The sequence below is a fragment of the Ciconia boyciana genome, chromosome 5, assembly GCF_034638445.1.
Source record: "Ciconia boyciana chromosome 5, ASM3463844v1, whole genome shotgun sequence".
NCBI lineage: Eukaryota > Metazoa > Chordata > Aves > Ciconiiformes > Ciconiidae > Ciconia > Ciconia boyciana.
The window spans coordinates 62312048-62335370 of record NC_132938.1 but is presented as its reverse complement, the minus strand read 5'-3'; positions in this window follow the sequence as shown (position 1 = coordinate 62335370).

Here is a 23323-nt window from a genome sequence, read left to right as displayed (position 1 = left end):
TGGTAGGAAATTTCCTGTTGAAATACTGTGTTTTGAGAAAGCCCATTGCAGGCAGTTTTGAATTTAAAAAAAAAAAAAACAAAACCAAAAACTGAGCTTAACTTTTTTCTTTTTTTTCCCACAAAACTGAAAACCTTTTCTCTTATTTAGAGTTGTGGGGCTTTCTGGGTAGTATTTGGTGTTTTCTTTTTTCCTGAGTAAAAGGCCAAAGGTTTTTTTTATAGATAAGAAGACTTTTCTCCCTGTCTGTAGCTAATAGCTTGCACAGATTTGTGGGCAGTTGAATGCCTTCTCCCAGGTGTCAGCAGGTTAGATATAAACCCTTATTAACACATCCTAACTCTGTCTCCTCCTAGACATGTCACTGAGAAGCACATGAGAAATTCTGGCCAATACTTTTTCCTGCAAACCCACCCTCTTTAATTTCAAAAACTGCAAACTCTTTCAGTTTTTGTATAATCCAGAAGCAAGAAAACTCCTAATCTGAGGAAAGCAAAACCAACTCCTCTCCCTGAAACCACCAATCACCCCATGAATAAAAAAAGTCTACATGCTTAATATATCACAAGAAAAATAGTTGACATTTTCTGAACAATTTCTGCGTCATTCCAACTGGCTCAGATTTCTATCTTGTGTCTCTCCACTCCCTTCTCTCCCTGTAAAGATGAGTCTATTATATTTTTGCTCCGTGACATTCAGAGTGTCCCTGACATTCACATTGAATACTGTCTGTAAAATGTTATTAGCAAGATGCTTATTCTACTTTAAAGTTGCTCCAAAGGTATGAATAGGAACATTTGCAATTTTGCTCCTTAAAAGCAAGCTTCTTATAAACTGAAGACTAAAACAGAAGAGGGTAGAAATTGTTATCTTGATATTACAGATGATGGCCACAAAGGACTGAAGGCCAGTTACAGCTAACATACTGTTAATATATCCCTCCAGAAAGGAGCCTACTGAAAGAAGAGCTTTTTGAAGCTCCACTGCTGTAACAGCATACCAGAGTACTACTAGCATCTCCCAGTTCTTCAGAGGGTGCCACAGAGAGCTCAGAGTTTGGCAACTAAGCAGATGCCATGTTAACATGTAGTCTGTCCAGAAGTGCATTTTTCAACCTCTAAGATTTGGACCAGATCTACAAAGGTATTTAGTATTTCAAAAGCAGACTGGCCTTACCAGGGATTAAGAAATGCATCTCCTGCAAGTGGTGTGTGTTAATTGTCTTAAATTTTAATAGGCTTCATGCCTATGCTTTTGGAAACACCCATGGCCTCTTTATGCATATAAAGGGCCCTTCCTGCTCTGGTTCACATTGCTCACCTTTGTTTCCATCTTCTCAGGAATGCTGTTTCTTAGCCAAGCCAAGCATTGGCTCTAAAAACTAGCTGAATTGTAAGATGAGGATCCACATAATTTAAGATTAGGTCTCTGAGGTATGTGCTTTGTATAACCCTGTGTGTCCCCTGTGGGCCAAAAAAGGAGAAAAAAAAAAAAAAAAGAGACAGTCTTCCAGAAGGCAGTTCATCACAAGCTAGGACTGGATGAGATGCCTGTGTCTCCACTCACTATTGAAGGAGCCTAGGGCAACTAATTTATACAAGAGCTAAACCTATCTCAGTCATTTTGTCCTGTGTTACGGCTTCTGAATTGATCCCCAGGAATTCCCTGTGCTCAGTCCTGTGCTTGTGGCATTCTGGAATGATTTCAGATAAGTATTGTGATGAAAACAAGAAAAACCATAGATATCCTAAGAGAAATATGCTATTTTTCTGGAACCCTTATGTAAAATAGTGCTGCTTTGGTTACTCTGGAAGGTTGAACAGATACCTAGCTTAGAATATCTCTCTTTACAGTGGTACCTTAAGCTATCTAGGAAGAGAGAAGATTTAATCATCCCTCTAGGTTATATTTTCATGTCCCAGTAGAACAAAATTCTGGGACAATTCTTTATGACACCATTTGCCATGACAGGGGCAGTCTTTAAAATGATTAGAGAGCCATTTGTTACAGCGATCGGTCAGTAAGCAGGGAGAGAAGCTAACTTCATCAATAGCCTGAAGTATAATTCTAGAGTTGCACTCTGCCAGAGTGGAAGAAAATAAAATGCTAGTGTAACAATCCATGGAAGTAGTTAGGATCACAAAGCAGCCATCTTTTCTGTAAACTGGATTAGCCAGAGGCAAAATGTTTTCATCAGGCGATGATTGCCAGACCTTCATTTTTTTTTGTATTCAGAAAGCTTTAGAAAGTGGATAAAGAGAAATGTTCTGCTTTAAAGTGTTCAAATATCAGTTCCTGCAGGAACTCTCTAGGGATTAGAGTATTGTTTAGCAACTCCCTGATTGGGGGATTTGGAAACCTGAACTGCAGGACTGCACTCATGCTAGAAAATAGTTGTTATTGTTGGCAGAGCAGCAGCAGTAGATCTTGGGCCAAGTTTCTTTGACTTTGTAAGAAGTCCAAGGCACCTTTAGAGAAATAGTATCTTGGACTCGGGCTATAGGCAGCATCAGTGTTGAAATGTTCATAAGACTTCATTCCCTTGCTGGAGCAAAGTGGTAAGTCTCTTCCCTGATCATCTTATTACATGCTTTTAGGTTAGTGGAAACTTACCATAGTGGCTGTGCTAAGGCAGGAGTTGTTCCACCAGCTGTGTGTGTGCTCCACCAGCTGTGGTGTGCAGAGCCTTGTGGTGAGGCGAAGTCACCGAGACTTTCCTTGACTTTTATTTCAGTAATTTTCTTCAGAGCTCTTATTCTCTGTCAATGTATGTCATCAAATAAGAGCCCGGAGAACTTGTTCCTTTGTGGCACCCACCCAAACCAAGGCAAAACTTGGTGGCAGAAGCTGAGCATCACTTTGTTGTTAAGGCCATAGCACTACAGAAATTTGTAGGCGTTATGTTTTCAACACATAGGACTGGGTATCTTCAAGCTTTGCAACCCTGAAGTGGTACCCCACAGTATTGGCCTCTGATTGGCTCCCCTTGATGCTTGGGGGGGACAGCACTTTCTGTGGCAGTTAGATCAAGATGAAACATGTCTTATCAGCATAGATTCTATATCTTCTACAGCTGCTTGTATTTGGAATTGTAGGAAGGATATTTATTAGAAGGTAAATGCACAGGCCCTATTTTGGTATCCTCTTGAAGGGAATTCCTTTGCCAGTGCTTCCTTTGGCTCAGCCAATATGCTTATCTTCACATGGGAAACTACTGGAAAAATAGTGTTTTAATATGAGCATAAAGCATTCCTCAGCTGGCCAATGCTCTTGGTAAACCATCAGTGCTACTGTGTCCTGGAGATATCAAGAAGGTATATGGAGACTGAAGATTGAGTGTTGGGAAGTGGTTTTAAATAAGTTTATTTAGTTAATATTAAAACTACGCCTTTGAAAATAACCTGTATATTGTGTCATGACACAGCAAAGCAGACGCTCCATTTTTTTGGTAATGTCACACATTTTTATGGTTTCTGTCACCTGTTTGCAAGCTTGGAGATCGAAAAATAGGACAGCAAACATATTAGATGGGACTGTGTTTCCTGAGAGCACCCTCTGTCTTCTATCTCATTTCAAATGTGGGCATTTTGGTCATTTTGAGTAGGAGATATTCATCCGAATTGGTGACACCTCACAGTTTAAATTCCCTTATCATTCCAGTCTGACCCAAGGAGCTACTGACAGCTTTTAAAAACTGATTCTAACATTTTTACATCTTTGGGTAGCTTAAATTATTGTTTGTTTTGTTTTAGTGGTTTTCTTCTTTCTAGTTAAAACCCCCCAAAATAATGAACCCCTATCAGCTTGGCACAAAAGCATCTTCTTTCTTCATCAAAACTCACAATGGTCAGAGTCTTGGGTCCTCTGTGAAGAGCATAATTTTTTTAAATCCGAGGTTGGATTCCGTAAGGCAAGTACAACACCTCTGTTCCTTAAAAACAAAACAAAGCAAAAAAACCCCCATAAACTGCCATGAATTTTCAAGTCTGGTATGTGACAGGTCTGCAGTTTCAGAAATGGGAGTTTTACACTTCTGGAAAGCCATGATCCCGTAGTGGCAGCCTTCCCAGCATGAAGTATTCCTGTCTTGTGAAAGAAGCTTTGAAAGGAACAAATGCTATTTCATCAGTATCTTGAAAAACTCTGCGTTTGTTGCATTTCGTGTATGCTTTAAATAACATACAGAAATTACGTTATATGATGGCCTAGCAATTAGAGGGCACAGCTGGCTGTCATCTTTGTAACATTGTGTTGCTGGTGCCTGTCTAGCTGCCAGAAGTTTTTTTTGTGTTGCTGAACGCAGAATTTCCCCACAGGCAAAATCCCGTCCATCTTTTATTCCATACCATAGGCAGGACAAAGAGTTTGTTCCAAGTTGTGCTGTCCCTTTTTTAGGCATCTTCCAAAAATTAGGCCAGAAGACATAAGCCTCCTGCAGGTGGTGCGTGCATTTATTCTGAAGGGCTGATGGCCAGTTTACTGCCATTCAGCAATCTATGCTGTGGTGACATGGATTTTTGCGACATGCAGATTTTTCTGGTGTTTCACTATATTTCCAAAGAAAAATAGTTTAGGAAAAAGAAGGCAAACTCAACACTGTTTCTGTTATGAGTTTGGATGTGTAGGCAGTGAGTATAAAACCTTCATCTCTGTTACATGGTTGTATTTTGGTCATAGCTAGTTGAGAAGCTCTATAGCTGTGTCCCAACTAAGTGTTACCTGGTGTCTTAAAATGTCCAGGCAGATTGATTCTGTAAGGAGCAATTTCCATTCAACATGCCTTCCTCTTCTCATCTAGATTAAAATATGAGGCAGAAAATTGCAGTCTTAAATTACTTATTTCCTGAAAAGAAAACCCTCTGTTATTGGATAAGTAGCGTCTTGGGGTCCTATTCATTATTTGATGGATCTATGTACAGTTACTGTATGCCACTGATTCTCTGTGCTGATATTTTCTGATATTTGTTATTTTTGTATGTAAAGAGTTCACCAGAGAAGGCTTGCCTTGGATAAATGTAGCAAAGGATGTCAGTGGCTGTTGTTAGATTGTCTCTCTCTTTCTCTCCTCCATATTAATATTCAGCCCTTTTCAGGTAGTGGTATACTCTCCATATAGCTACAATTCATTATGCACAAGAAATAATAAGAGGAAATACTGAGATGGTTGCTTCTTCATCATCAGGGAATCCTAGCCTTAGGGAAGCACTTAAGTAGCATTTTTTAAGGTCTTATTTAGAACATAATTTTGAGGTTTTTCTCCTTTCAGAGGCCACATACAGGGTATGAGCTCAAAGCAGGGGAGTATGCTACTATGAGAAGAGCCTTGGTGGAGGTTATAGGAATATCCCTGCCAGTGTGCAATGCCTGTAGCATTGGGGACTAGGAGGTCTAAGTGAGTGCCACAGGGTAACTCCAGAACCCCTGGAATATCACACTCCCAAGTAGATGTACCTGTCTATATTGACCCAACAGGAGAAATATATGTTTGCTTTTCTAAACCAGCAAGCTAGGACTTGTCTTCACTTAGTGTTAGTCTGAGGTCACTAATCTGTCTCTTTCATGCAAAAATACCTGTGAGTGTCAGACTGAAGTTGGATGACCTGGAGAGGTGTGGATGGAGCTTCAGAGCTGCCCAAACTACTTACTACCTTACCTCAAGTGATGAAAGGTTTCCCATTCCTAATGCTAGCCTCACCTTTGTTTCAAAACCCAATGTCTTTCAGACTTCTCTGCACCTCCCAATGTTGGTTTTCAAACATTAAGGAACTTGTACCTTTATGTAGGTGATTCATTCCTTCCCTATCACTTCTCTCCTGACATTTGAAATTGGATTTTGCAGAGGTACTACTTGCCTCTAACTGATAAGAAATGTTTGTTTCTGGCAAGATGGATTTTCTGCCTTGCTCCTCTCCTCTCTCCCTTTATCTGCCCCCTTTTGCATTGTTCTTGCTGGTCTTTGCCTTCATTTCTGTCGTCCCGTCCCTGTCCCTGTTCGTCCGTCCGTCCCCCCCCTTGTCTACTTTTTCCCTGCTTTCTCCTCGGTTCTTCACGTGTTCTTTCAGTCTCCTTTCACAGACATTTCTGCTGCTCTGCCCACTTGCCTGAATCCCTCAGCCTGGAACTGATGCAGTGGCTATACAGATTGCAGAAAAGAAAGTCCAGCTCCCTCCTGCCAGCTCTGGCCTGTGTGTCACAGTCAGCTCTGGGTCTCTTTTCCAGAAGCATGTCGGTTTCATTGGCTTTTTCAGTAGAAATTTTTTTTTTTCAGTCAAAAATTGGTTTGATTGGTTGGGACCAGCACATGTTGTTTAAGAGATCCTGGTTCAAGCTGTTGCCTTCCAATTTCCAGAGGGGACTTATGCCCTGGTCATTATTTCTTGTTAGAGTTTCATTTTGTATAAATAATTAAAGACTAGTTGAAGCCAAACAAACTGTAGGCCAAACAAATTGTAGGTTACGCATTCACCTGGAACAAGGAGACCACAGGGGCATTAATGAATTAGCCGCTGGGCTAGCTGCCACTCTGTAGTCTTTCGCTGTTTTATTTTCCAAATGAAATCTGTTTTCTATTGTGCCTTTTCTTCTCTTCCCAAAGTGCAGGAGAAATAAATACCATGTTTGGGAGTGGAGAGTTCCTTTCACCTATTCTCTGGGTGTAGGCATGTCTTTCTTGGGAAGGACCAAATATGGATTAGCCCAAGCTCTGGGGAGCACTGTGATCTTTGCTCTGTCCTATGTAAGTCTAGGGGAGTTACGCTTTTCCAGTGGGAGTAGGAGGATGTTAGGAGGGGGATTTCTACTGAGAGTGGAGTAAAGCAGAGCTGGAGTCTGAAAACCTTGCATTGGTCTCACTTGAAGAAGGGGTTAGAACAGCAGCCCAGATCGTGAGACTGGGTAGGGCAGAGAGAAAAGAAGAAATGGAGAAATGGAGCTAAAAGAAGAGCAATGGGGAAAAGAGGAGGGAGGGAGAGAGAGGAGCTGGGTAGCTGGGATAGCTACTGTGGCTAGCTGAGAAGACTCAGCAACGGAGCAAGCAAGACCTAGTATCAGGGAAGATGGAGATACTGAAGTGCGTAGGGGCTGGATCAGAGCACTGGAAGTGGAGATACATCTCTGTGGCAGATGGGGCAGCAAAGAAGTGGGCCTGGGAAGGGCTGGAGCTTGAAGCTGCATGCAGAGGCTGCTTGGCAACGCTTCAGGCTCTGCCTCGGTGTGACTTGGAGTGATTTTCTATCCTGTGCACTTCAGGGCTTACAGGACTGGCTAAGGGAGAAGGAGAAAGGCAGCCTGCTGAGATCCTGCAGCCCTTCTCACAGTGGGCTGCATTGCTGCCCAAGCATCCTTGGCAGCCTGCCTTTGTTAGTTGAGCTTGTCAGGCTCACACCAGCACATTTCAGAGCTGAAAGAGATCAGAACTGTATGGCTCCTTTGTTTAGTAGGAATCACAGAGGCAAAACCAAGAGCAGCAATACTGAAAAGCAACCCCCCGTTACCTTCCTCTTTAATATCACCTTTTCTTATGTGTATGTGCTTGACTGTGACTCTCAAAGGATAATTCATTAAAAAACTTTCTTAGAAAATGTAGCCACGTGAAGTGACTTGCAATCTTGCTACTGTCACTGTACTGTTCATTCAGCATGAGAGACTTTTATCGAGTCTTTAATTTATGTCAAAGTTTTATTCCATCATTGCTCTATTTCCAATTCCATTTTTTAATAACAAGACTTTCTTTTATTTACATTGGTGAAGCCTTGAATTCATAAACTGTCAGAGTGATTTTAATGTAGAATAAGGCTTTATCACTGCATATAAATATATTTAGCCTGAGATTCATTCTGAGTAACCTTTTGTGGGCTCAGAATAAATGTAACACTTCTTATGTGTACATACCACTAGATTTAAAATGAGATTTATGACATTCATTGCCGTTGTTAGAGAATGGGGGGAAATATGGGGAATACTTTCCCAGTGTTTAAGGCTGCACCACTTTGAAATAATAAACCATTCTCTCCTACTTCAAAGTAATTTTATAGATATGTTTAATGAATACTGTGAGTTTGTCTACTGCATTTGTAAGTTTTATAGTCAGCCAAAAAAAGATACTTTTGAAAATGTTTTTTATTCATTATTGTTTGTACTAAAATACAGTCTGTGGACCATGACCAGCATCAAAGCCTCACCGTGTGCTCTGTGCTGAGCATTGCTAGGTAAGGGATAGTTCATGGCAGAGAAGGTACGGTTGGATATTCCAGGCAGAAAATGTTTTCTCATTCTTCTTCACTGTTTTGCAAGCAGGATATTGTCGCACACAAACATTCAGCCTCCTATTTCAGTGTCTTGTTACCAACTGAGAAGACAGGTTTCTGAGGGAGCTTAGCCAAGGTCACAAAGGAATTTACAGCAGAGCCAGGAACTAGACCCAGATTCCCACCAGGTCCAGCATGCACACTAACTTAGCTAAACCTTCCTTGAGCATCTTGCATGCTGCTGGATTTTTCCTTTTGGCTTGTTCAATTTTATTGGCAGACTTGTTTGGTCCCCTCCTCAAGCAGATATTGCTGATGCTACCCTTTCTCTTGGAAAAGTTTGGAGAAGTTGTGTCTGGTGCTATTAGCTCTGCAGGAAACGTTCCAATCGATTTATCAATTGTGCTGTAAAATGTACTGTGCAACTGCTGTATTTTTATTAGAGAAGTGACACAGACAAATTTTGTCACAAGATTCGCTCAATAGCTGTTTCACCAGGAACTAGGAATGCCTTTCAAGCGAGGGCGCCTCTCAGTTATAGATATCCTGTCTTCTTTTTAGTTTTCTTGTCACAAAAAATATATGGTAACTACCAGCTTAGGTGAAATTGTTAGTGGCTGAGACTTTCTGACCTTCATGGAAGAAGTACAGAAAGAGCTGAGGGAACAGTGGGTGGGTTAGCAAGCCCGTGCCTCCAAGTTGCTTTGGTGCTGTTTAAGGGAAAGGTCAGTTCTAGTGGAAAGTAACAGTGCTAGTAACATTGTGGGTACAGGGGTGGAAACAGCAGGTCACATCCATTTTCTCTATATGAAACATTGACAGTATTCAGCCTGTGGTGTCCATCTCCTTGGAGATCTGTACCCAGTGTCTAAAGGTCTGCAAAAAGCAACAGAAAGAAGCAAGCATTATGTGGGTAGGCTTAAAGTGAATGCACAGGGACTTGCAGCTTCTGTGGAAAACGGCTGGTGGTGCACAGATTGGAGAATATTCAAAACTGCTGCATGTGTTTTGCACTTTTGCACACAGAATACAAAGGTGTGAGTTGCATCTCCTATATGCATTACATGCACAGGAGTGGATGTTTTGTATTTAGTACACCTTCATGAGCCAGTGCTTTCTGTGCACAATGCATGTGGCTGATGGGGTGGGTGGTTTCCGTGTGTGCTGCATGTACTCGAACACACATTTTCTATAGACAATACCTGATCTTTTTCATTATTATGGAGTCAGGATTCCTGGGGAGACTATTACTGAGCTTTTCTGCGTCAGACCGCATCATGATAAATATCAGTGATGTTCCTCCAAAGTCAATGTACTGGCACTGATTTAAGGTTTGACCTCTTCTTACCTATATTCTTTTGTGAATGTGTTTCTGTCACTAATGTACTCCACTAACTGCCTGCTAGATATATTGGAATAGGTTACCAATGAACTTATTTCATGGCTGCTTTTAGAAAATGCATTTCTCAGACTATTTTTGATTACCTTTGTTCTCTCCTTTCTGGCAGACTGTGCTTTTGATGTGTTTGTAATCGTGTATTATTCCTTCAAGGAAGCATTTGGAATCTCCTATCACTTCTAAGGCAAGCTGTCAGCTCTAGGGCTGTTACCAGTTTTGCACTATTGCTTTGCATGGTTTTAATTTAAAGGGCAATTGCTTCTTCCTTTCTTCCTTTCTTCTGGGTTTTTTGGTTGTTTTTTCTTTTTTGGGTTTCTTTCCTTCCCAGTAGCAGGAGCTTTGTTCTATGATTAGTATCCTGATTGGCAGATAATGGAATTGAGCCACAGTCCCTTAAGTGCAAGAGTTTGCTCATTACCCATTGCATCTGGCTGTATTTCATAGTATTATAAAGAGATTTTATTTTGCCTGGGTAAAAAGAGACAGTAATTGAATTCATGCTAAAATATTTATTTTCCTACTCATTCTATCCAACACTAGCAGATGGCTGATAGGCACATGGTGCTTAAAACTTTGAATGAGATTTGTAATGTTATAAAAAAAAATAAAAATCTGCATGGCTTTTGATTCAGCCTTGATACAAAGTGGAAGATTTCTGGGTGTTGTCTAGTTTGAATTCAAAGTGTAACTGGGACAAGCCTCAGTGATAACAAAGAACTGGAAAGGTTTTCTTTTTTTTTCTTTTTTTCTGTTTTTCCCTGTATGCTGAAGCCAGTTGGGAGTGTTATGGTAATCTCATCAGATCACTTGAATGTCACAGAATTTCATCCAGAGATTCCTCTCTTGCAGCATCTTTCGGATTTGATTTGGCATAGTTGTGAGTTTAGCTGTAGGCCACCGGGACATTTTCTTGACACTTGGGCACATACAGGCAGTGTTTTTTAGTGGATTCTTGACATTAATAACTAAAACCACCAGTGTGAAAATGGTTTGCAAAGGAGTAGGGACAGTTACTTCCCTAGAGCAGATTCAGAAACATTTTTACTATGGAAAGCACTTAAGGCATGTGTAAGGAGTTCAGATGCCTATCTCTGTTTATGCTCCAACCCCAACAGACTACTTGGAGCACATTCAGAGCACAACAAAGCATAAAAGTTGAAGCAGCTGCAGGAATAGAGGCATGTGACGACCTCTGCATGCTGTCTCACTTGGTGACTAAACATCTTTCTCCTCTGGTGCCTGTGGTGGAAAATTTTATGTAGTGTCGCCTCTCCCATTACCAAGCAGCTTTCGGAAAGGCTTTCTCTGAGGCTGTGCACAGTAAGAGCCAGGCAATCTTGCTGCAGAGGTACAAGCAGTGACAGTGGGACACTCTCCTCATCACTGTTACTCAGTGGGGTGTCGTGGTGCCACACAAAATAGTGAAACTCCAAAAAAAAAAAAAAGGAATCCTGCCAAAATCTAAGCATATCCTCCTTCGTGTGAATTTGGCTGCAGTGTGCCATTAATTCTGCCAGGAGACTGATTTTTATGCCCTGGATTTACTCTGAAGTACAGAGCTGGCATTTTTTGGACTTCTGACAGGCCCAAAATGGTGGTTACTCTGAATGGGAGGACAGTGGTGGAACCAGCTCTGGAGCAGAGTTTTTGCAGGCAGCTGAGGACATAGCATAGGAATAGACAGTGGCTGGCTGTGTCAGATCAGTCCAAAAGCCTGTCTCACCCAATACTGTTCCCACACACAAGGGCCCCTTGCAGATGCTCAGGGTGGGAGTTTAGCAAACATAACATGTTTTTGAATGACCTGTCCCTCGGATAGCTTCCCAGCTTCTGGCAGTCACTGGCTAAGGGGCTGCCTAGATCAGGGGTTGCAACCAGGCCACTGTATTTAGTAGTACCTGAGAGACCTGGACTCCAGGAATTTGGCTAATCCATTTTTTAATCTGGTTATTTTTCAGCTTCTGCAATATCCCATTGTGCTGTATGGAAGGAGTACCTCTTGTTTCTTTTGAACTTGCTGCATCGTCGTTTCCCTGGATGCCTCCATCTCACTGATAGGAAAAGCAACAAACAATAGTTTCATATTCCTCTTCCCCCACTCATGATCTTACAGACCTCTATTAAAATACCCCTCTGCCATCTTCCCTCCAAGCTCAACTGTCTGTATCTGTAGAGCCTCTTAAACAAAGCAGTCTTGATTATTTTTGATATCTAGTCTGTATCCTTCTTGAGATGGGGTGGTCAGAACAGTGCCTGAAGCCTTGATGCCGGTGCACTGGGAGCATAGATGGAGATGTAATGAGAGCGCTGAAAGTGAGCGCATCCCTAAATATTTTTCCATCGAAGGAACACAGACATCAGCAATAATCATCCCTGTTTTAAAAATAAATCCTCCCCGTGGCTACTTGCAGAGCTGATAGGTTATCTTGAGAGATTTACAATGATGTGATTTTCTTATACCATAGGTAAAGAAATCTTAGATGTATGAAATGAAAGATATTTTGAACTGCCTTTAAATTCCCTGTACTCAGAATAAGAAGCCCAAAAAATATTAAATACTTGAGTCACTTATTGGGGACAGCTTTTTTATCTGCCATATCTTGATTTAAATTGAATGTGTCATGTGGCATTAAGCAAAATGTGAGTCGTATCTCGAAAGACAGCATAACTCATAAATAGTGTAGCCATAAGCCAGTTGATGGCTTACTTATAACCAGGCAAATCTAATATCCTGCTTAGCTGTAGGGTATGTGATTTTCTGTATATACGCCACATTCCTATAATTGTTTGTTGTAGAGGATGGTGAATTTGCCAGTTGCCATGAGCTCATTTCTTGCCTTAATGCAGTTAATATAGATGAATATATTTTTAAGGATTCTCTGAAATGTCGCTCATATTTTAACAGTTTTCTGAAAATAATCTTCCCATGGCAGAGAAAATCTGTGGAGAAAATGACTACAGGCCAAAATATTTGTTGAATTACAGACTGTTTATCACTGAGTTTATTTTAAAAGATCTATATGAGGCTTCAGATTTTTTGGCCAGTCTCAGAAAGATATACAACTAGATATGAAATTTCTTGCAAAGTAAACTACCTCATAACAAATGGCTTTATTGAAATTTGGTCAGAAAGATTTAAAGGCAAATGCCAGGAAAAATTATATTGTAACCATAGTCTGGCTTCTCTGTCAGGAGAGGAGACAAAAAGCGTATTTCAGAAGCAGTTGCAAGGATTAATATGAAAAATAACGTTACATCTGTGTATATATATTTGAACTGTGTATAAAATGCTCACTCAATCAAGAAATAAAAAATTAACTGTGTAACTTTCAGTTATTTGACACTAAACAAAAAATACACTGAGCATCTAAACAAAACACTGGATATTGTAGAAATATTTCCATGAAATAAAAATAATAGTAATATTATAGTTTTTGATACTTCTGAATAAAAAATCTGAAAACATTCTGATCAGTTCATGGCCCTTTCATAAGTACTAGCATTTGCTGACATCAGAAACGAACTGTTTTGTGGTTTATTACCAGGGCAGGTTTTATAAATGCCTTGAGGAATAAATCACCAAAACCATTTACTCGTCTTCAAAGCAGCTGAAGGAAGTAATTGACAACAAAATAAGAAGGTGTACTTTAGACAACTTAATGATATAAAGTAAGTTGCAGAGAATGACTTTACCATTAAAATGCCTTGGGAGTCTCAAAGTTCTGATATAAATTACCACTACTGTTGTTTGTTTTATTTTTAAAAATTATTTTAAAAGAAAAGTGCTTGCAATTAAATGTAGTGTAAAGTCACATGCATGCACACACACAAATAGGAAGCATTTAAAAATTGAAGAGAATTCTGTCTTTCAGAGATTGCTTAACTTCCAGCTTTGCTTTTGAATGCACCATGGTCCCTTATGTCAATAGAACCATGTAAAAGGACCTTCCAGGTGAATGTAAATCACTGCATGCCTGTACCTTTAATCAGATGTAACACCTGTTGGTCAATGACATTTATTAGTGGTGGGAAAAGTGCTACTGTATGCTTCATTTCTGTGCTAGAGAGAGAAAACCAGGAAAGCCTGGGGTTGGGTATTAGAAGAGGAACCCACAGTGGGTTTCTCCTCTCACTTGCCATCTTTAAGATGAAGCAGCTCCGAATAAAACAAGAGGCCACTCTACCTGTGAATGCCCATTCCTCATGTAGAACACCCTTGCTCTTTGATTAATGGCACATTTCCCTGTGATTTATAACCATGCCTGCATTCCGGTGGCATCAGAATAGCAAGGAAAACAAAATGAGTCAGGTTTATTAATAAGGAAACTATATAGCTGCTTGTTGGGTTTTGCTCAAATTCCCATAACCACTGTCAGCATAAGAAGCAAAATATGTCCAAAACACAAAGGGCCAAATGAAGGTTCAGCACTGGCTGGTATCAGCCACACTGCATATCTGGCTTGAGTCTGAGCCCATGGCTTTTGGTCACTGGCACTCTGGCACTGCCCTTGCCGTGTCCTGCCAGTACAGCCTGGGCTTTGTGTCTTGTCTTGTGGGACTCATGTCTTGTCGTTCTGCTCAGCACAGGAAATATTTTTAATTGGAAACTACAGGGCCATAAAAGAGAGCATGGCAAAGGAGGAGAAAACAACAGTGGGAAGTAAAGAGGTAGATTTTGCTTTAGAAGGAAGGAATGGTTTTAAATAGTATTTTGATCCCATTTTTGCCGGGGTTCATGGCAGAAGGACAGTAGCTGTGTCTGATCCCTCTCAAACTGCCTGATGATGGCTCCTCTACTGAGGAGGCCCCCACTTTTTTTTGAATGTCTAATAAATCTTTCATATATTTATTTCTCCTGTTAGTGTAATTAGTTACCTAGAACATGTTTTAAATCTGATAAAATGATGTAAGCAGTTAGTGCAACTGCATAAAGCTATCTGCCTTCCTAAAGGTATCGCAGCGAACATGGCGGAGGGCATGAGAAGCAAAGGCTGACAGTGCCGACTGCAGCTGGAAATGTTGCCTGTGCTGCTCTGCAGCTGATTTCTAGTGGAGATCAGTATCAGCAATTGCTTGTGGACATGACTGACAGTTACAATGGCAGTTTTAACCTTTTGCTTTGTTTGGAGTTAGCTGTGTCCCCCCCAGCTCTTCATCATTTAGCAGACCTGAAGAGGTGTTTCAGGGGGTTTTCAGACGTGGCCTTAACAGGGCATTGATATTCTTCTACTAGATGCTCAAACTGACATTTAGACATAAGAAAGAGGGATTTTACTAAATGCTTGGGTGACCTGAGTCATGGCAGCCTCCATTGCAGCAGGGTGCCTGGGTGCACAGTCCCACTTGCCTGATTACCTGCTCTGCTGAGGTCTGGCTTGCTAGGAAAAGAAAAATTGGTATCCAGCTTTGAATAGGATCTGCGGACTGAATTTGTATTTAAATCCAGTGAGGTGCCTAGTAACATCCATAAGTGAACAGACACCTTTGAAATGTACTCCATTGTACCTGTCCTGGCACTTCTAGCCATCTGTCCTTAGTTTCATTTACCTATGGGACCATATCCTCTGTGAGGCATCTCCTATTGTGTGCCTAGGCTCATTGTACAAGTAGGCGATTGGGGTATAAGGGCGCTCTCGGGATACCCCTCAAAGGAGTTTCTTTGACATTTCCCTGCTACAGGAAGCAGGTTCTGTACTTGTCACTGGTGTCCTCATTATCTGTAGAAGAAAGTTTGGAAACAGGTGTGGGGAGTCCCTGTGCTTTGTCATCCCCAGGCAGGCCCAATGGATTAGAGTGGCTTTAATGTGGTATTAGGTTTGGTTTGTCACCTTAGGAAGGCCGTCTGCAAGGTGCTTATGGGACAGCTATTTGCACTGGCACTGGGGGTCCACAGCTTTCCAGAGATTTTGCAGGTGTAGAATTAGGTGCCTGTGTGGGAATTTCAGACTTGGAAAATCTATAACTAATATTTTTGGGAACAGCTTTGATTATAGTGTATTTTAGTCAGAAGGAACTGAGCTGCTCATAATTTTCTTGGCTGAATTAAGTGGAAGTAAGGCTGGAATAAGAGAGGAGAGCAGGATTTGTTGTTTGCCATTGCCTGTGTTGTTATTGCTGGCCTCAGTCATACTGGGTAATGTTTTGATGCTCCAGAGGTAAATGCAATACAGTAACCACTCTGACCTGTGTTTCTTCCTGTTTGAACATTACTCAGACCCTCAACATTATTTTAACATCAAATAAGTCGTCTTCATCTGTGAATTCATTGTATGAAAGAAGTTTGTTTATACACAACTTTGTGCTTTGTTTCTGATCTTTACGTTTCAGTCTAGCTTGTTTATTTGTATTAATTTTCTTAAGAAGACACTTGAAATCTGCGAAGGAAAAAAGAAGGACACATGCCAAAATTTTGTCTTCAACACTTTTTTTAGTTGGTGTTAATTTTTGAGCCATTATTCAAGCAGCTGTCCAGGTCAGGAGAGTTCAAGCATATTTCTTCTATGCCACTTGCACTCCGAGACTGCAGTGAAGGAAGAGAAGTCTGCAAATTATTAAGCATTTGGCAGTGCCTTCTAGTTGTATTAGGCTATAACTGCTTCAGTCACATGATTAAGAGGAATTGACAGGTAAGCAAAATGAGAACAAAAGCCTCATGCTGTTAGAAGCAAATGTCCCTGTGTCATACATACCGTACACGTATACCAATGCTCTCTCTAAACATACATACAAGAGAAAGAAAATATGAGAGATGTGTTCATGTGTGTTTATACAGTTTCTGTGTTGTATACATTGATGCTTACCTCATGAATATGTGCCTGTTTCTGCATGTGGAAACTAATATACCCATGAAATTGTGGCACAGGTAGTAACAGTATGCTGGAGATGGAGCCTAGTGATGCCTTTGTACAGTCCACTGGTCTGTTTACTGGCCTGAATTTTTCTGTACAGGCATTTGTTTTTCCCCCCACTTAAATGGTTTTTGGAAAGGTATTTATCAGACTTTTAAAGGTTTTGCTTCACAGTTTTCTTACAAGCTCCAAATGAATCCAAGTAAAATAGGAAGGTTAAATACTGAGAGTAGAAATTACTACATTTATAGCTTTGCTTTCTAAATGAGTATTCTTTATGCATGTTGTGTCATTTTAGAACAACATTTTTTAAAGTTACAAGTTCTACAACTAAGTAAGAGAGCTTTCACAAATGCACAGTGAGTGTGACACTTAGTTTGATAGATGATGGTCTATAACACATGCAAGGGGGTGGAAGTACCTCAAGCTGGCAAGGCCGCCTGTCACTCCTGAGTCAAGAGTTATCTGGTTAGGCTTACAACCTGGAGTGAGTCAGAGAGGCAGAAGCCTGACAACCCATTTCGGGGTGTGTGAAAGAAGGTGAGATTATATGAGGGCCTGACCAAAGTAAGTGTCTCTTCCTTGGGCCAATCCATGGCTGGGGAGAGTGGAGTGCTGCTCATCCGTTGTTTCAGAATCAGTCATGCCAGGCCTACAGGCTTCTATCAAAAATTATCCACTTGGTTGAGAGCCACAGGACATACCACATATTTCAGAGACATGAGAGAGTCGTACAGAGGCAGAAGATGGTGAGGTTTCTTGGAGACCCCACCATTACATTGCCAGGTGAGACCTGAGATGAGTGTACAAGACAAACTGGTGCTGTTGGTTTCCTGCTTGTGTCCTTGCTCCCACATCTTGGGATTTTAATTAACCAGCAGAAGATGAGGAGGACTGACATACTGCAAGTCACTGAGCAGGAATGTGACACCTGCAATTCTTGAGTATCACCTGCAGGTTTGGCTATTCCATGTTATTCTCTTGGCTGACACGGCAGTCTGTGTTCCAGCCCTCCAGTTACCCATATCAATGTCAGTGTGGTCCTGCGTAACGGTGTTTGGGGTTGGAAGAAGAGTTCAGTTTATATTTTTAAAATACCAGAACTTACATATATATATATGCATACATATACACCATATATGAATGCAAGTGAAAACATGAAAAAGCAGTGTTTCAAGTTGAGCATTGAAAGTAAAACAATGTTCAGGAGATAAGATCACCAAAGTAACATTAATTCCCCTGTCTGTTTCTAACCAATACTGTCATACACTGTTAATGGTTGCATTCACAGAGGAAGAAGGAGTGGGCTTTAATACTGGGGATTCGCAGAAGATGTTCTCATAAATCCTAACGGAGAGTGGAATTTTGCATCCTTGAGATGCCCAAGTTAAGTACATTTAGAAAATATATAGAGTAGCTTGAGCCTGTCTCGTCGTATTTCCACAGGTATAAAGTGAAAATGTCATTCAGCTTTCCTGCTACCGTATATAAAGGTTAAATCTATGTGTATCATTCACTCATAGGCTCTTTGGAAGGAGGTTTCTTGTCCCAGTAACAGCAGTCAAAAGCTTTATGCTGCTGCAGGATAGGGTATTTTTATTTCTGTATATTTATAGTAATAAAACCACAAAAAGACAGAGCCAACACCTGCCAGTTTGCGAGTACTTAACATGTGTGCAAACACATGAGAAAGAGCTGTTGCTATTATTTAACTTCCAAAAAATTATCTTCTTAAAAGTATTCTTTTTGAATTTTCTAATCATGTGTCCAGAAAATCCAGACTGATTAAAACTCCAGTGGCTCACTAATTTCTTTTCCCTAAAAAGAGACTATGGATGTTTAGTATTGTCATACCTGCTTACAGATGGTTTGAAGCTGGCTTGAGTGCCTAATGTACCAGAGCTGGTCAGCCAGGCTGTCAGGGATACGTTTCTGATTGCAATTGAAGTTGGTGGCTGAGCTTCTCTTCATTTTGCTGGAGCCTGAATTTCACACAGGTGTCTGACTCTGCAACTTCATATCTTGGGATGCTGTATTGATTAATATTGTACAAGAGATGTGTATCTTTTTTTCTAGGAAGCATACCTGTACAAGTCAAATATTAATGCCTAGGGTATTCTGTAAATAGCGTTCATAATCCTGCTCTGAGGCAACTTTCTGTGAAGCCATTTTCCACTCTGTTTCTTAGAGAAAAACAAATATCTAACAGAACTCTGAAACTCCTTTCCAATATTTCATTTGCCAGCTTTCAAGCGTCATCCTGGGAGCAATGAGACAAGAAAAGAGTCTTTTCTTCCTTCAAGGTCTGCAGTGAACAGTGTAAAGTCACGCACAATGGATTTGGAAGAAGCTTTATATATTATGACAAGCGAGTGTATCTCCAGGGTGCTCTGCTGTTGTGGAATGTAGTTCTAAGCCAAATCATCCATTAAGTCACTGAATGTGGTAAAATTTCTCAGGTTCCTAGAGATGAAAAGCAGATGAAGAGACACCCATGACTCAGTTCTTACAAATGCAATGAAGTAAGATTATCAGCCTAAATTTTCCCTATTAATCAACAGCGTAATCTTGCAATGATAGCCTTGGTGAATCTGCAGAGCTTTGGGACTGTGTTGGGTGGAAGAATCTGACTGACAGTTTTAGGGTCATGTAGTCAATCTGAGCCAACTCAAACTGTTCCAGCTGAAAAAAGAAAAGAAATCATATGTACTCCTTGCTCCTGGGGAGGTCTTCACATGGTTAGTAAATGCATGGTTATGATGCTGTTTCTACACAGAGGAAGATTTTTATTTTTTTTTTTTTCATTCTCTGCTATCTCACGGTCTCTCTTTTCTTACTAAGCCCTGAAATTCAGCCTTTCAAAATTTGCTATGCCAAGCAAAGGAGGGGATGGCTCTGTGGCTATAGTATTTTTGTCACACTGAAAATTATTTAGCATTGGCATACCTGCAGTGATGTACATCCATACATTCATACATCCATACCTTCACCTTTCCCTCCAGTATTGATTAATGAATAGCCTGATAAAGATTTTTAAAATTAGGAGAATGAGCTGCCTTCTTACTGATAATCAGAGGCCAGTACTGCTGTTGGGACTTTACTTGCAATGCCTACTGTCCAAGGGATAGTAAATACCTTCTTTAATCTTTTTTTAATTTGCTGTCAATGTGTGTGTACTTGTCTGGGTACTTTTCATATCTGTGATCTACTGTTTAGATTATGTCTTTGACTTCAGAAGTTGTATTTTGTTCATCAGCTTTCATAGGAAAGGGACACATTTCATAAAAAAAGATTGCCAAGTTAATTAAGAATGAGAAACAAAATAAAAAGAAAGTGCAACAGCCTGACTAGGAGACAGAAAGTGTAGAGCAAAACCAGTATCAAATACTATGAGAATATCTTAGCAAAAAATGCACTGCACTAATCAGAATGGCTCATCATTAAAGCATGTCTATGGAAATTTTTAAAATAGCCAGTACACTTAATAAATAAATAAATTTTATACTGGGGAAATATTCATTATAAGGAATCTTTTCAATGTGCATTTAGGTACAGTGCCTTCCGAGGAGGAGTCAGTAATTCCTGGCCTGGCAAAGGTTGCTGTCTGGTTGTGGATAGACTTAGAGAGAGGTGAAAGAGTGAAAGACAATCAAGTCTTTTGCAGTTAATAACACCAGAAAATGGGAGACTGCTAAGCTCTGTGCCTGGACCTTAATATTGATAGAGAGGAAACACTTGGAGAACTGAGCCTCCAAAGATTGCAAGGTCACTTAGGCTTACAAATATACTAAAGAGTCTATGCTAGGAGCTGTAGAATGGGGTAGCTGAAAAGCATGCGAGGGGGGACTGGGGGTAATTCCCAGTGTGTCTTACGTCACACTGCTGCAAGACACAATCTCCAGTAGTAAAATGCCCTGCAGATGCCATAACTTGCTTCAGCATATGACATCCAATTTTGCAAGATCTGATGACAGACACAGAATTAACTTGGGCTGCTGCCGTAGGCATGCCTGGGAGCTGCTTACCAGTTCCAGCTGCATGTCAAGATATTTGCCCCATCTTTTTTTTGAAAAAGAAATAGCCGTCAGCATTGGCATTTGAAAGAGCACCAGTAAATTCAGGTAGAAACTAAACAGCCATTTCAGTAGTTTCCCTTGTATCTGAAGTTAAATTTTACTCTAGGTTTTCTTATTAAACTCAAGTCCCTGAAGACAGGGAGGAAATACATAAGGTTTTTATTACATTCGTTAAGGTGCTCTTTAAAATAATACAAAACCAACAGAGTTAATTATGGTAAACAATTGTGTGTGTTTCTGTGGCGGGATGTTTCTGTTGTGTGTAAAATTCTATGGGTGGAATTTAGTTCCCTTAAAGTCTGTGATGTGACTGAGAAGTCCTATGAAGCTATTTCGTTTTCAGTTTTACAGGGCTGTTCTTTAAAGGGTTACATCTAAGAGATACATGCTTTGGAGAAGATCCTATCCTCTGGTAACTGTTCCCATAAGTGCAATTACTTTTTTCTGTGTATCACTCATATATAATTTGCTCTTATGATCTGATTTCTTAAAACAAAAAAGTCAAGCCTCTTATCCCAAAGAATAGTGCAAAATAATCCAAAAGAAGACCTCATAATACTTTTTGCATCCACCCTAATGAATCCTGATTAGGAACCTGTGCAGTGATGTTATCCTGATTGGCGGGAAATTGATGAAGGAAATAACCAATTTTCAATCAACATAATTGGTTGCTCAGGAGGTTTGAAGTCTAAAGAAATGGCATTGCATCTTCTGCAGCTGTGTTAAAAGATTTTTCTGGAACAGCAAATAAATTGTTGGTAAGAATTGCACATTTCCAAAAATATTTACACTTATGAGTAATTGTTTGTAGAAAAGTCACATGACAGGTATTTTAAAAATCATTAATGTTGTAGTCTTTTCAGTCATTATTAAAGCTTAGTAAGTCCAAATTCTATAAAAGACATTTAAAAAAACCAGCAAGTTTAACCCCTCTGCCCAACAAATAAGTTTCTTGATTGACTTCCATAGGTTTTGAGTCTATTTTTTATTTGTTTAATGGAGATTCAGTTCTGTAGTACAAATCCACAGTGGAGTGGTACCCAGAACCTGGTTCACCCCATCTTTGTCTTAGTGTTAAGACGTGCTATTTACATTACACCACCATTATGCAGTCCCACATGTGGTTGACAATGGTGATGAGCTAGAAGCAGAGCAAATGCAAATGGAAAAGCTATTCTGTCCCATAGAGTGTAATCTCTGTGGTGATACGCTCTGGTCTTGAGCTGGCTATAAATCCATTAAAGTCCTAGAAGTCAAAGTGTCTGTGCTGGTTTACCCAGCTGGGAACTTTGACCCAACTTTGTAATTCATCGTGCATTTTGAATGCATGTCTCGATGTTTTCCCACTCTAACCTGACTGCACTCAATAGATAAATAAATTAAGAAAGAGCAAATAAATTCCCATACAAAGCCAGTGTAGCTCTTAAATCTTTTTAGCTGGGTTTTAAAGGTGTATGAGGAACAGAAATGGGACTATCTCTTTACTAAACAGCTCAGTCTGAAGCAATTCTGATCAAGTATTTCCTGCTTAATATCTGCCTGTGAATCGAAGGTAGCCCAAATCCACCTCCTTGAACAAGCTAGCTGCTTCACTGCAGTAAAGTTGGGCAGCACAGCTGAGCTTGTGGCACCACCTCCAGCTAACACCTAGCCATATAATAACTGCACAGATTTGCCACTTCCCTGCCTCTGAATTGTGAAATTGCAATCGGGTTTGCATGTCCCATGCATTCTTCCACCTCAAATTCTCCTCCCTTAAATCAGCTAAGGCATGGAATGGCCGTGCTGTACCTGGGCATAAAACATTTTTGCCTTGCTGTGCTTCCCAAGCACTTCCCTTATCACCTTGAGCTGTCCACTCAAGTGTAAAGAGAAGTTTCACTACCCACCTAAAATTATAGTTTCCATCTATTAAAAGAAAGAGGCTCAAAATCCTTTTGAGAGGATAAATAGCACAGAATGCTTTGATTCATATCTGTGTGCTGGAAATTTCACACATCAAGTAAAATACCATGAATACATCATTATTTTGACAGCTTTGTGAAACAGGAGGCAAGAGGATCGCATTGCATGGATTTAATTTCTGCAGTTTTACAGCTTTGTGTTTTGCAAAAGAATCAAATTCTGCCATGGGAGCAGAGCAGGTGGTAAACTGAAGGGCAAAGTGGAGATACTATATAAAGGCCTGTCAAATCTCATACTTGGCATGCAAGCCCCCACCAAGGGCTCCCCAGCCAGAGTTTCTGTGTCTCTCACAGTCTCAGAATAGTATCTTTTGTCTTTTTTTCAGGCTCGGCACTTCTCCAGCTGCAAGGAGGGTCACAGAAGAGTAGAGGCTGGATAGCCAGAAATGAGTTTCCCACCAAGACTGTTACAAGCGAAAGAAAACAGCTTCGCTTTCCCCACCAGAGGATAGTGGGATGCCCACCACCACTATGCCACCCAACACAAGGAATTTCATGGGTCAGCATTCAGGTAAGCTGAAAATCTGTCTGTAGCTGCCAGGGCCAAATGTGGTGTTCATTTAGCATAAAGCTGAATTTGAATGAAAAACACAGTGGTGTCAGGTTGCCATGGATGAGGAGCAACATCCTAGCTGCAGTGAAGGACTATTTATGTTGAGGTAGGTGAAGGGAGACTGGGAAAAGGGTCCTTTGATTCTCTGAGCAGTAGTACCCTCCCTTGTTCTCATGTCTCCGTGACTGTTTGCAAAGCTTGCCCACCCAAACATTTATGCAACGTTTATAGAAAACC